This window comes from Megalobrama amblycephala, linkage group LG6, assembly GCF_018812025.1.
Source record: "Megalobrama amblycephala isolate DHTTF-2021 linkage group LG6, ASM1881202v1, whole genome shotgun sequence".
NCBI lineage: Eukaryota > Metazoa > Chordata > Actinopteri > Cypriniformes > Xenocyprididae > Megalobrama > Megalobrama amblycephala.
This window is the reverse complement of record NC_063049.1, coordinates 46322600-46338144: the sequence shown is the minus strand read 5'-3', so window position 1 is coordinate 46338144 and position 15545 is coordinate 46322600. Positions and strand designations below refer to the sequence as shown.

The 15545-nt window shown below is 38.3% G+C and overlaps 1 long non-coding RNA gene across 1 annotated transcript in view; it reads right to left on the bottom strand.

Moving 5' to 3' along the window:
* Positions 1–1803: 1803 nt before the first annotated feature.
* LOC125270891 overlaps positions 1804–15545 on the bottom strand; it is a 31110-nt gene continuing 17368 nt past the window's right edge. The window contains exons 5-6 of the long non-coding RNA XR_007185489.1: positions 3888–3952; positions 1804–3093 (exon numbers count right to left, since the gene is read on the bottom strand). This is a non-coding gene — a long non-coding RNA (uncharacterized LOC125270891). The remainder of the gene's footprint in view (positions 3094–3887; positions 3953–15545) is intronic.

Here is a 15545-nt window from a genome sequence, read left to right as displayed (position 1 = left end):
TGACATCACTGTGACTAAAAGTTTGCTGAGAAGTATTTCCTACTAAAGCAAGGCAGTATTTCACTGGTCAAGCCGATCCAATAGGAACAAACTGGATGTCCAGTGCATTATGGGTGTTGAATGTTCCTACCTATTTGGCAAAAGGGAAGAAAAAGGCCCATTTTCTCTGTTGTCTCTTGTCAGGTAGCACCAATTTCATTATTTCGCCTTTCTACTGCATAGACAGCCGAGTTTCACTGAAAGTCCATTTTTCCAGCGTTAAATTCCCCCTTTCTATATCAACAGCGATTGTGCATAATGTCAATGACCATACAGAATAATTTTAACTTTCTTTGTTTTGTTTTTTCCACAGTAAGGCACAATGGTAGAATATGTTAAGGTTAAGATGACGAGAAAGAGGCTGATTATATGGAGCATCAGTGACTTCAGAAGATCCACCCTGACTCAAACGTGACAGCTCAAATTAATCAAAAATGCTTTTACTCATAATTTATCGTAGTGCTTCAATAACAATAAATGAAATAAATAATAGTTAAATTATTAATTAAATAATTAAATAATTAAATTATTTTCTGTGGTGCTCAACATTACGCCACACATACTGCTAAAAGAGCTGGAAGATTATAATCAAAAAAACGATGACCAATGATGTCAAAAAAATGATGTTTCCCACATTTTCTCAGTCTTCAAAGCCATCATCATCAGTATGCGTACAGTTCGGCACACTGACGCTAACGAATTCCCCGACAGAAGAGCCAGAGCGGCAAGCGCCGGCCAAACCTTCCGTTCTGAGCTGCTGGCCATAAGCTTCAGGCAAATAGGAAACTGGTGGCATGTTCTCAGTCTAAATCCTCTGCATGCTCCATCACCTTTGCCTAAATGGCCTTTGATTCTCTGGCCGTGAGAGCAAAGCTCCAAATGAAAGGATGGGACAATGGGGCGAGGCTTAACTCATCAGTAAATAAGGTGACCCTGTTCTTCCAGCGGAGGTGAAGGCCGCTCATTGGTGATGTCATGGCATTGTCTGCGCCCGCGGGCCGCCGAGAGCGTGCTTGTTACGCGAGCGAGCCCGTCTGAATCTCATTGGAGACTTTGCTCAAAAGCAGAGAAAAGTGAAATTGCAGAGTCTCTCTGCTCCACCAAATTTACTTCAAAGTTTCCCCCTCGGCCGCAGTCTGAACACGAACGCCGCTGAATCTCGTCACGGCCACACATACACCTTATTTTGCGACGTGGAAGTGAGGGGTTTTCTGTGAATGTGCGAGACTTCTGATTTATTGCCCGCTGACGGTAAATAAATACTGGTGTTATTCTGGAAATCAGCTTTTGTTGTTCCCTTATTAATAGAGGGAGATAACAGTCTATAAAATTTCCAATTTCAAAGCTTTGAGTCCTATCAAAAATTTTAGAAAGTTTTATTGGTGAACAGTTTATATATTTGAATGTAAACAAAGTCTTATCTAATAATCAACCAGGGTTTCGTAAAACAACGAATGCTTTAAGTGATTCTGTGGAATATAAAGGTGATTACTGCACTTCCCTTTTTTTTATTGATTTATCAAAGAAATATTGCTGCATAGATTGGAGACAGTAAGTTTATCAAATCATGTTATTTTCAGGTTTAAAAACTATATAAATGGAAGAACTCGATCTGGTAAGCGATCTGGACTATTGGAGATAGTTAAGGTGTTCCCCAAGGTTCTGTGTTGGGACCGCTTTTATTATTACTATCTTGATTGTGATATTCAGGATGCAAATTTTCACTTTTATGCAGATGACACTGTCATGTATTGTAGTGCACCCTCTAAACAACAACCCCTGCATAAGCCTTAATTGGCTTTAAATTAAAATACCACGATAACAAATACAGTTCGCAATATCAAGCAGCTAAAATAACTAGAAGCGAATGACTCTCGCACATTCAGTGGCCGTGCCGCTCTTACGTTAAGAATAAGGTGGATAGTAGGGGCTTGTTTGGACATTTTCCCCCCGGGTTTGGGTCTGTGTGTGTTAAAGGGGCGACTTTCTCATCATTTCTCCTAATGCAGGGACCCACGGGGTCGGTGGCAGGCCCACAATGCGGCCGTTGTATGGTTCCTGTCAGCGGGCTCAAGTAAGGCTTCCTGTTCATTAGGCATCTTTTCACCTCGTCACAATAAGCCGACTCAGCTGCAATGCCGCGCTGACGCCCAGCCCCTCAATGCCTCGTCAAAGCCTCTAAATGGTGTTTATGCACGCCATTGTTGTTCTTTGTGTGGCCGGTCTTAATGCGCAGCGATTCGTCTGCTTTTGTGGCACCGAGCGCTACATTATCCGAGCCTGTGTGGCTTCAGATTCAGACCGCTGGCTTTTCAGAGCCCTAAACAGGCCAAACACAAAGTGCACAAAGCTACAGAAATGGACCTGTCTGCTGTAAATGAATCGTTTTCAACTGGAAGTTTTGCCTTTATGATGCAACATAATTAAAAACACCATGAAATCAAATCTGGACTCTTGTGGCTTTTAGCGCCTGTAGTTTTGAGCACTTTTAAAGGCTGATCTTATCCTAAAATTAACTTTGAACATACATCATTTAAAAAAAATACAATTTAATTAAATAGTATTAAATAAATGAAACGTTCTCTTCAATGAAAATGGACCTAAAATATTTTTGCCATCATTTTACATTCAGTATACAGAATTCTGACCAATCAGATGCTCTCGAGAACAAATCAAATGTTTCCAGCTCTCAGATGTTCGTGTCACTCTGACATTGAGGACCGACTTTGTTTAAATCGCTTCATTTCATGCAACAGTGAAAGTGTCAGAGTTTATACACAAATATGAAACACAATAACAAAAGCGAGCGCCGTAAGATGACACAATCATCCGAACCCAGACTGGGATATCTCTCGCGTGTTGCATCAGATAAAAACAGACAGAGATAAACGGACACGATGGAGAATTAACCTGATGACTCAAACGGATTCATTCATCACAGCAGAACGTTCCTCTCATCTCACATCAGTCCGTACTGACGCTGGATTTGTGTGGATCTGAATGAAGGAGACGTGTCGTGCTCAGGTCGCTCTGTCACACACCGATTCTCTGAAACTTCATTAGAAGAGAAATAAAAACACACACAACAATACAGAGCAATAAGATTAAAGATATAGTTCAGAAATTGAAACTGTGGCATCATTTACTGACACTCATGTCCTTTATTCTGTGAACCCAAAATATGAATTATTTATAAATATCCTGGCTAATGTTCTCACAATAATAAACTCTATATGTTCAGGTTTGTCTGTTGATTATGGGAGGGAAGATTAGAAGTTCAACAGTTTCATTTTCATGAATATTTGAGCTCAGATCATCACACAAGCTTCTCTGTGAGGCGTAATGTAGTCATTTTACTATCAAATTGTTTTTATTAATATTTTGAATTAGATTTATTTTGTATATTTTGTCTTTATTTTAATTTCAGTTAAAAGTTTTTGTAATTTAGTGTTTTTGTCATTTTTGTGTTTTACAGTTTGTTTGTTTTTTAGTTAAACTTAATGAAAATGAGAAATGTTGCCTTAGCAACTAGTTTAAGTTTTTTATATTTTATTTTATTTCAAGCAAAAAAAAAAAAAAAAAAAAGTTTATGGTTTTAGCTTCAGTGAACTATAATAATCCTGGCAGGTCATTCGGAAAATACCCTGATTTCTCTGCTTATTTAATATTGAGTTGATTTGGACTAGTTTGAATTAAAGTTAAATTATTTTCAACAATATATTGTGACAGGATCCATAAATCAACAAGTGATTTAAAAAAAATAATTCCTATAGTTTTTTGGTGTCATAAAATGGGCAACAAATTGTTTGTGATGTTTTTTTGTTTTTTTCAGCATTCTGTTTTTAGACCTTATTCCTCAATGCGGAAGTAATCTGTTTTCTGTGAATGTGTGAGACTTCCTGTTCATTCGCCGCTGTAGGGAAATAATGAGAAAAATATCAAATTAGTGTGTAATGTTGCTGTTTGATCATAAACAACATCTGCAAAGTTACGACACTCAAAGTTCAATTCAAAGAGAGATATTTTCTTTTACAGAAATCACTTTTTAAGGACTACAACAAATGGCTGGTAGGGACTACAACGAGCTTCTTCCTGGGTTGTGACATCACTCACCCTAAAATTTACATAAACCCCGCCCCCGAGAACACACAGCAAAGGGGGCGGGGCCATGTTGGGCTGCTTTAGAGAAGAGGAAGAGTTGTTGTAGTAGAGTGTTGTTGTCATGCCGTCATTTTACGCCGGACTGCTTCACAAACGAGGGTCAATTCAACACAAAAGATGAACATGACGGCACATGCTAGTGGATGAGTTGAATCAACTCCACAGCAACTACATCAATTTATCCACTAACCATTCAGAAACGTCTAAAAGTTGTAACTTCTTCCTGAGTCTCTCCATCAGTGTCGACTCCGGTTTGAACAATGTAAGGCTGAACGCCGTTACTGACAATCCTCATTTTGGCTGCGTGAGATTCTCCAGCTTTGTTGTTGTTGAGCTGTTAAAGCTCCGCCCTCTTCTGGAAAGTGGAGCTCATTTGCATTTAAAGGGACACACACAAAAACGGCGTGTTTTTGCTCACACCCAAATAGGGGCAAATTTGACAAGCTATAATAAATGATCTGTGGGGGATTTTGAGCTGAAACTTCACAGACTGATATTACATCTTGTGAAAGGGACAATATAGGTCCCAAACTAAAACCTCAAAACTACTAAAGTAGCATCGTGTTGTGAGATTGGCCCCGTTTCAAACTGACCGCATCAAATGGACACTTCTAAGTGACTGATTTAACATGTTTTGTAACAGTCTTCACTGTGGGAATACACTGTCTAGTCTAGGTAGGCATCTCAACGCAGCCTTTGATAATGACTTCTCTCGTGTAGTCTTTTATTCTGCGGCGAGAGCTGAAGAGACGTTCCTTCTGGTGGCCCCACTTGAAATGACATCCATTAAGTCGTCTGCTGTTTCAGGACTGATTTAATGAACGCCGGTGCGACGGTAATGCTGTCACACTCTCTCTTCTCTCTTTCTGGCCTTCAAGGACTTTGAAATCAAGTGTTAGCATGTATTGCTTCTGGCTGATATTTTCATTAAGTGCATTCTTATCAAATAATGAAACCAGGAATCTGGCTCTTCCCAAATGCCATTACCTCACCAATAAAAAGCTTTCCAGAGTAATATCTGGTTTTTTAGACGGGCTAATTTGAGGGTGGTTTGCCATGCCAGACTCGCCAGATTTCAAACGGCAGAATCGCACTTTGTTATTCTACTCTATACCTGCAGATTCACCTGTTTGAACACCTCTCTACACTACAAAATATGCTTTTCTTTAAGCAATACGCCACGAGAGACTGAGCATTACACTGATTATTGCTTTAATAACACAGTGACAATTGTAAATAAAGCGACAATACAAGAAATTAATATTCCAGTCTTTCTACTTCAGGTTTAATTTAATGTTTTACTTGCCGTTTCTTTATAATTATTTGTGGAATTAATGGGAATGCACGATATATCGGCCACCATATCGGTATCGGCTGATATATGTTCATTTTTAACGTTATCGTTATCGGCCTGATAAGACATTCGGCCGATATATTAAAGCTGATAAATAATGGATTATTTCCTTCAGATGTGCACTGTTCACCATGACCGTTTTGAATTACTTGAAATAGGATTGAAATCACTTAAAAAATGAAAATACAGTTAAGCTCAACATGTGCAGCGCAAGTCTGTCATATAGACTACATAATATTATAATGATATAAAATTAAGTCATTATAATCGTGTGTTTGGGACATGGCTTTTAATGGTGAGACTTTTGTTTTTGTAATCAGGCTCTCAAAAAAACTGGATTTAGATTTATCAGCCAATATATCAGTTATCGCCTTTCACATATAAATAATTATCGGTTATCGGTATTGGCCAAAATTTGAGACTTTTGTTTTTGTAATCAGACTCTCAAACATTATATAAAATTTTGATTTAGATTTATCGGCCAATATATCGGTTATCGGCTTCCAAATATAAAGAATTATCGGTTATCGGCCAAAATGTTCATATCGGTGCATCTCTAGTGGAACTGACCAGCAATTTGAGTGAAAATAGTTTCAAAGTAAATCCATCAGCACATTTTTCGTTAGTGTTGTGAGAAACAATGAGAGCATTCCTCTTAACGAACAGAATAAAATATAATTAAAGTATCTGTAGCAGTGAAAGAACAGCTTCAGCTGCTGATTCTGCTTTCTCTTTAATGCATTCAGCCGTTCACAGACATTAATATTCACCCTCCTCCAGATAATCACAGCGCTGTCTCTGATTTGTTTGCATTGATTAAGTGACAGGAGCTGTCGCCACCCTAAAGCACGGTTATTAATTATTTTTCTATTGATATCATAACTGAATCAACAATGATTTCAGCAAGTGAAAGGGATTTCTCATCAGACACAACACTGTGAATTACAAAGCTTGCAATTTTAATCAGCATGACATGGTGTAAAATCTTTAACGTTTTAATCAATCTTTAATCTTTAGAGGCAGCCCACTTTAAATCTTTTATTTATAAGAATAATTGATTGGCCAGCTTTTGCAGGAAGTTGGTGCTGACAGCACTTTGTTTGTTTGTTTGTTCGCTCTGAAATATCCAGCGTGAGGATGAGCTGAAAGCAACAGTGTGTGTCGAAACACCGATCCGTGCTTTATAATACAAATGAAGCTTTTAAACTCTTCCATCTGACAGCTTTACTGTCACGGCTTCTCTTCGCCAAGAACACGAGTTTTAAAGATGGATAGTAAAAGATAGAGTGAAGACCAAAATATCTCAGTAAAATTCTTGGATTTTTGGATATATACACACACACCGATCAGGCATAACATTATGAGCACTGACAGGTGAAGTGAATAACACTGATCATCTCTTCATTAGTGGGTGGATATATTAGGCAGCAAGTGAACATTTTGTCCTCAAAGTTGATGTGTTAGAAGCAGGAGAAATGGGCAAGCGTAAAGATTTGAGTGAGTTTGACAAGGACCAAATTGTGATGGCTAGAGGACTGGGTCAGAACATCTCCAGAACTGCAGCTCTTGTGGGGTGTTCCCGCTCTGCAGTGGTCAGGATCTATCAGAAGTGCTCCAAGGAAGGAACAGAGGTGAACCGGAGACAGGGTCATTGATGCATGTGAAAATAAGTCTTTATTAATCCATAATCTGCCCCTGTAATCATAATTGTGTGTGAAAACGATTAAAAATGCTCGCTGTTTTACTGCCTCTAGTGTTCATTTCTATTAGAAACTCCAGTGATATGTACGTATTGGTACGTATTTTGCGGTTTGCAAAAATGTTGACACAGGTACATTTTTTCCAATGAGCCTGTGTTGATTTTATTTTATTTTTTAAATGAAACCTGGAAATTAATCAAATTTCAAATTCATAATTATATGTAAAATTCCAACTATATATATTTAGATATTTTTTCCATGCAATTTTGCTTCTCAAATAAACAGATTTTTGCTGTAAGGATATTTTTTTGCACTGGCGCTCTGCTCAGCTCTACAGTGTGTGTGTTCTCGTCGCTCGTTGTGTTTCAGTGGGACGCTGAAGAGCGGCTCTGTTGTTCCTCACGAGCACTAGTGCTTCTGAGCGGCGTGTTGAACCGCCGTCTGTGATAACACGAGAGCAGAGACCCTTGGTTGTGTCTTAAGAGGATTTGTAGTGTTCCTCGTGTCACGAGGTTATCGGTCCAGATAGCTTGCGCCCGTACAGCCGACAGCTTCGAGTAATCGCACTGACCTCCTGTTATCAGCGGCCGGAGCGAGCGATAGGCTCTCGAGCGCTAACAGCATCCGCCGCTCTCAATACCTGCATATGTTAAGCTGCAGGAGCACATACAGTTACATCTCAAAGAGCTTAAAGGTCAAACCCAACCATATTACTGGGAATTAAACACATTCGCACCTGAAGAGTGCACTAGACTAGAGCTCTAAAGGGAATATTCGCTGTAAGTTCTCATCTTAGTTAACAGGAACTAATGCTTCTACAGTATTAGAAGTGAAGGGAACGCTCCTCGTCCGAGTGAAGATCCAGGGCAGGTTTCTGTGTTTGCAGAGAAGCCAATCCCAGAATGCAGTGCGATGATCTCAGTGGAAAAAAAGATCTAAGATCAGAGAAATGTTGATATAATTATCAACACAGAAAAGCATCAGCAATTGCATCTGATTAAAAATTATGTGCCATTTTTGTGTGTATTTAGTAGGGGTGTTTAACGGTACATGTGTTCGTCCTGAACTGTACGGTACGGCCGTCACGGTTCGGTTCATGCAGTCAGACGATGAATACAGTCAGTCACGGGCGATTCACACTCCAATCCAGAAGGGGGCGCACAGTAATGCAACGCTGTTTGATAACCGCCACAACAGAAGAGAGCAGAAGAAGAACATGTGCGAATAACCACTTTAAAACAAAGTCCAATAGGTAGTGCGCACACATCGAATGCATCTTTCTGTTTTTGAGGAAAACATTCCAGGATTTTTCTCCATATAGTGGACTTCACTGGGGTTCAACGGGTTGAAGGTCCAAATGTCAGTTTCAGTGCAGCTTCAAAGAGCTCTACATGATCCCAGACGAGGAATAAGAGTCTCATCTAGAGAAACCATCGGACATTTTCTAAAAAAATTAAAAAATTATATACTTTTTAACCACAAATGCTCATTTTGCACTGCTCTGCGATGCGCCACACATTACGTAATCGTGTTGGAAAGGTCACGCGTGACGTAATCGTGTTGGAAAGGTCACGCGTGACGTAGGCGTAAGTACCGCGGTAGGGTTTTCTGTAAAGGCTGTTTTTGTACATTCAATTTGTAGACACTGGATCAGTACTTCCGCCTACATCATCATATTAATGCCTTATTCTGCATGACTATATTCTATATCCCTTCATCCTAACCAATACCTAAACTTAACAACCTTAATAAGCAGTAATTAAGGGTTTATTGAGGCAGAAGTTAATTAATAGTAAAAATTGGACCCTAAACTAAAGTGTGACCATTTTTCCTATTGCACTGAAATCGCACCGAACCATGACTTCAGCGTACCACTACACCTCTAGTATTTATGCTTTTCATGTGTGGTGAACAAACCTCTCCAAGTTCAAGTTTAATGGACACAAAGGAAAGCACACAAAGATCGTCTCACAAGGCTGTGACTCGAGTCTTGCACTAAAAAGTAAAGCAAACACATCAAAACAAGAGAAATTCTGTGCAATAACGTGATATTTCAACTGAGGATCAGATCTACAGCAGATATCAGTGTTTTCTGTGGTGCAGGACGACCTCTGCAATCTTTCAATCTTCCACTAAAGTCTTCGTCTTCTTCTTCTTCTTCGTTTTGTAGCATTGATCATTGGGGCATAACCAATATGAAGGATTATCCATTCTATGGGCTGCTTATGGAAGCATTTTTGCTAAAGGCAGCCATGCAAATTATTACTTACTGCCCTGTAAGCTGATAACACAAATTAGATGCCTATTAAATTTGAACAATGTATATAGAATTAAACAGAGGAGAAAAAGATGGAAAATGATACCTGGTGCTCGTGACGAGCTGCTGAAGTCATGTGATATAAAGTCAAGCATATATGTCAATGCATGCAACTCTTAAAGTGATCCAGGGTTATTATTGTTACCAAAAACCATTAAAATAAAATAACTAAACGTACTAACACTTTGAATAATATGGAATTATATACTTTATTGATGAACTTTTTCTGTATGATAGTGATGGATTCATCTGTGTCAGCAAGCTCTCCTGATTGGACGGCGGTGATGGTGATGAAACCTAAACACAAAGTCAAATTAAGGGGACAAAACCCTCCAGTCATTGTGTCTTTGTTGCCAGTCGCGATCGCAGCGCAAAAAGCCACACAGTGAAAATGAATTCGCCTCTGTCGCACCTCCACCCTCCCTTTCCTTCTGTCTCTTTATATTCATTAGATTCATTATGGGCCACAAAGGAGAGGCAGCAAAACAGCTTGTGATTTTTAGTTGAATTTGTGCCCCTTTTTAGGCCAGCAGGGAAATTAAAGTGGATGTCTAGCGCCGGAGGGGACGGAGAAGAGCTCGACACATCTGAAGCTCTCTGACACAGGCTGTATCCAGAACTGAAATGATTCGTTTACTAATGAAGCAAATATTGACATCTGTGATTCAGTAACTCTGGACGCTCTGACAGAAGTACAACTCAATCACTGTCTAGATATGCTGGCAGATAATATGATATTAATGAAATAAAACACTTAAAGAGAGCATACTTTCAGGACTATATTTCTTAACACACTTAAATACACTTTTAAAAATTGCACTTTGTAATAATGACAAATAAAAGGTTTCACTTTAAAATGCATTTAAATCATTGTTTTAATAATCTTTTGTAGTGCTTTAAAGAAGTACACTTATTTTGATGTTCATTAAGTTACTAAAGCAAATCTGATATCAAGCTATTTAGATATTATTTCATCATTACAAATGTGTTTAAATATAGCTATTGGGTTATTTAGTTCGCCTAATTTGATCCTTTACAATTATAATTTTCAAATTTTCAAACAGTGAATTAGTTATAGCCGTTTTCATGTTTCTTCATGTTATAGCGCCACCAAGTGGCCAGTTGCCGTGTCCTTTCTCATGTGACCACAGATTGAGCCCATACACATGCGCACCAATTTTGGTGAAAATATCTCATTCCCTTCACAGGTTATAGCCATTTTAGTAAAGGTGGCTCCGCCCACCTCGAACGTTTTGGCGCCCCTTAGAGACCATGAATCAAAATTTCAACCTTTTTTGATAATTATTGACAATCAGACTCCAGAGAATCTCACTGCACTGGTTTAGTTCTGATCAGGCCAAAAAACCTAGGACTAGTTCGCAAAAGTAGGTTTTTCAAAAAATCCAAAATACCCCAAAAATTTAGAGCGATTTGGATCTTTTGACCGCTGTAGCACCCCCGTCAGGCCGATCGGTTGTAGGCGGTGTGAGCACTACCAGCCCTCAAAGATTCAAGTCTCTACGACTTACGGTTTGGTCTGCCAGATCACTTTTAGAGGAGAATGCTGATCTTTGGAAAATTTAACAGTTACAACAGAGTTTCAGCGCTTGAACCTCTAAATACATGCCATCAATGGAAATGACATTAAAGTATATTTTAGTTTACCATAAATGGTTGTCAGTACATTCAACAATACACTTTAATCATGTTAAACCTCACCAAAGCTGCATTTATTTGATCAAAAATACAGTAAAAATTGTGAAATACTACTACAATGTAAATCAGCTGTTTTCTATGTGAATATATAGTAAAGTGTAATTTATTCCTGTGATTTTCAGCATCATTACTCCAGTCTTCAGTGTCACATGATCCTTCAGAAATCATTCTGATATGATGATTTGATGCAACATTTATGATTATTATCAATGTTGAAAACAGTTCATATTTTTGTGGAAACTGTCATACATTTTATTTTTCAGGATTCTTTGATGAATAGAAACTTCAAAAGTTCAGGATTTATTTTAAATAGACATTATAAATGTCACTTTTGATCAGTTTAATGTGTCCTTGATGAATAAATGAATTCATTTCTGAATGGTAGTGTATATCACCTGATCATTCTGCATTTAAAAAGACACTGCATCCTTTTCATAATAACTACTTTTTCTTAAAAGGGCATCTTGAGTATAGTTTAACTACTTTACATGCAGAGTATCTTGTAGCTTGACAAACTACGGTTTCATGGTGTTTTCCTCTTCGCTGATTCTCCTCCAGCCTTCAGTAAGTTAAAGCTCAACAAAACGAGACGAGGCGGCAATTTCTCCCTCGCAGCAGCGGTGCAAAGAAAGGGTAAAATAGTAATCTGGCACACCTGTTAAACAAACGCACTTAAGGCAGAACAGTAATGCAGCAGGCAAATTCAGACTGGCTGTAAAATCTTCATTTAGACAACAGCTCCGGGCGGATGCTTATTACTGCAGTTTATATAGCATTAGTTCTGCTCTGCAAATGCACAACATGCTCCCACATCCCTCAAATATGAAGTGCTGAGATAAAGAGCTGCAACTGATTTTTTTTCTTCATTTAAAAAGTTTTATGAATTCATTAATTGAGCTTGTGGAGTGTGGAGCTGACTGCTGAACTGATGCTCACTGTTACAGGGCTTTCTCTGCAGGTAAATGTGGCATTATATGATCAAAGCTTCAGAACTGCATTCACACTACAGATACACATGAAGTCACTCCACATGTCTTTTCCCAAACCATTTCAGCACAAACCCCGCCCACATTCAATTCTCATTGGTCGTCAATCACAGTGCAGGGTTATTATTCATAGTTGTCACATGACGTCACACTCTTATGGACCTTTTTACCAGGTTTGTACTACGCACTAATGTAGTAAGAGTGATATTAACTCTTTCCTTGCCATTGACAAAATTTTCCATCAATCCATGTTTTCACTGTTACACAGTAGGGGGCGCTGTTACACATCTTCCGAAAGAGTTCAGAATCTCCGGATCAAAACACAGGCAAAGAAGAAGCAGAAACAAGCGACAGAAGCATTATTTTTCGTTTAGGGGTAAAACGAAGTTAGAAATACGTGAGCAGTGATATACTCTTATCGAACATGTGACATTTTCCATTCTACTGCGAGCGATGCTTAGATGAATATGTAAATATGTGCTACACGCTTTCCTCAGGAACAAAATAAACAACAAAAATTAGAAAACAGCAAGCATTGTTGTTTTATAGAAAGCATAAGAAAGCGTCTGGTCATAAGATGGGAATGTTACATGAGCACTGCGAATTAGCACTTCAGTAAAGTTACGTCACGTTTATTTATATGGCATTTAATGTTCAATAGATTGCTTAAAATCTATTGAATATTGACTAAACAGTATCAGACATGAAAAACCGTGTCGGTGCACAACTTCATTTCCTACTATAAAGCGGCTCATCTTCACCCATGGAGATCTTACCTCGATGGACTCAACAGATGAAATGAGTCGGAGAAGAGTTCTGTGTGAAAGAAGGCGGAGCCTCAGCGCTCCTCCTATTACGTTTTCGTCACAAACCAATGATAGAACGAAGGTGTTTTGCAGCTGGAGCAAACTTTTCCTGAGAGTTCGCTTCGGCAAACTCCCAAAACGAACACAAAACAAACTTCATTTTGGCCTGATTTTGTTCGAAATGACGTCACATCAGTCCGTTCTTCGATTTCGTTTGAAGTATATCGGGGCTTTGATATGAATTTGCAGGTCAGAGTTCACCAAACGTGACCTTTGGAATGTGCTGAAATGTGAAACTTCTTTGTGAAAACTTGTGTTTCTGGTCTCCAGTATCAGTATTCATATGAAATTAAGGAAAACATTCCAGGATTTTTCTCCATATAGTGGACTTCACTGGGGTTCAACGGGTTGAAGGTCCAAATGTCAGTTTCAGTGCAGCTTCAAAGAGCTCTACATGATCCCAGACGAGGAATAAGAGTCTTATCTAGAGAAACCATCAGACATTTTCTAAAAAAAATAAAAATTATATACTTTTTAACCACAAATGTTCATTTTGCACTGCTCTGTGATGCTCCACGCATGACGTAATCACACGTGACATAGGCGGAAGTACCGATCCAGTGTCTACAAAGTGAACGTGCAAAGACTTAGTCAAATGTCTTTTACAAAAAATGGTAAAACAATGACGTCGGACGATTTTGAAGTTGGAGGAGAAAATGAGATGCAAAGTTAAAATGTGATTATATTGCATCTGCACACTGACTACTATTAGATCCTCTCAAATGTCTGGATTCGTTTCACTTGTTCATGTATTCCAGACTTGTGTTTCCTTGAAATGCCCCTGAATCCCATTTTAAATGAGGTTTGGTGAGCATGAAGAGCCATTTAGGATGAATATGAAATGCCATTGTAAAAATACACCTTAATGTATGAAAACATGGAGGGTCCCAACAGTAGCGGCCCATTGAGGACTACTGAAAGAAATCCTTCCCTCTGGCGACCGTTTTCAAGTAGATAAATGTTTCTGTGCCGGATAAGAATGCACGGCCACAAAACTGCATTAAACTGTAATGTTTGTCAAGAAGTCTGATAAAAACTTCACAGTGGCCATTCTTTCAGAGCGGTCAGCGAGCTGATTGGTGCTGGGAGGATCTTACACGTTTAGCAGGCCTCATTTCCCATCTCTGACAGCAACGCGTGTTCAACACAAACCCGTTGACTCTATATATGGAAATCACTGTCTTCAGGGCAAGAAAAAATGTAAAAAGGTAAGATTGGCACTTTAACCTCGCTGGCCCCTGGAAAATATGTTTTAGTCTGATACATTATACTGCAAGGAATTATTTATCAAGATGATACAAGCCTGATATTTCCAAAAATAATGAGATGTTGGGGTGGCAGCTGGAAGGTTCCGGTCCGGTGAGCAGCGTCTATGAATCGGGGGAAATAGAGTAAATACGGGAGGGCAGGATCGGGATGGACCATGCAGAGAATGTAAAGAGTCGAGAGGACCGTTGCTTACGCCCAAAAAACATTCAGACGTGGCCCTCGCAAAACTCTTTGATGGTTGTTTCTTCAAACACTTAAGAGGCAATGAATGGGACGCTCTTCACTAGTGCTTGTAGAAGGTTGAACTTGCAACCACTACACTGTAAAAAAGATCTGTTGGTTTAACTTAGAGTAAGTTACCTGGTTTCCTTAATATTTTGAGTTAGTTGAAATTATAAATTTAAGTTAATACAATGAAGGCGATTGGTTTAATCAACAGAAACTCAAAATATTATGTTATCTGAACATTAACATTAAACGTGCTTTTTCTGCTGAAGTCACGAATACCTCAAACTCCACCAGCCATTTGATCAACTCCCGAATAAAAATAAAAATGCATTCAAATAATTATTTCTTGTTCAATATCCTCTTTTATCTGTTTTTGTGAAGCGCTTTGAGATGCAACTTTTAAAGGCGCTATATAAAATAAAGTTTATTATTATTATCATCCAGAAATACGTTGATTTTGGATGCACAATATTTGAACTCTTTAACACATAATGGTATATAAATAGATTATTCGTTTTTTTTAAAAGAAACTGAATGCAATTTAGTTTAAACTACTGTTCAAAAGTTTTTAATGTTTTTGAAAGAAGTCTCACCAAGACTGCATTAAAATACAGTAAAAACAGCGAAATATTATTTTAATTTAAAATAACTGTTTTCTATTTGAATATAATTGAATCCAATTTTATATATTGAATATAATTTTTATTTGGTTTATCAAATCATGTTTTTTTCTGGTTTAAAAACTATTTAAGTGGAAGAACTCAATGAAGGTAAACGATCTGGACTATTGGAGATAGTTAAGGTGTTCCCCAAGGTTCTGTGTTGGGACCGCTTATATCTATCTACATAATTGATTGTGATATTCAGGATGCAAATTTTCTCTTTTATGCAGATGACACTGTCATGTAT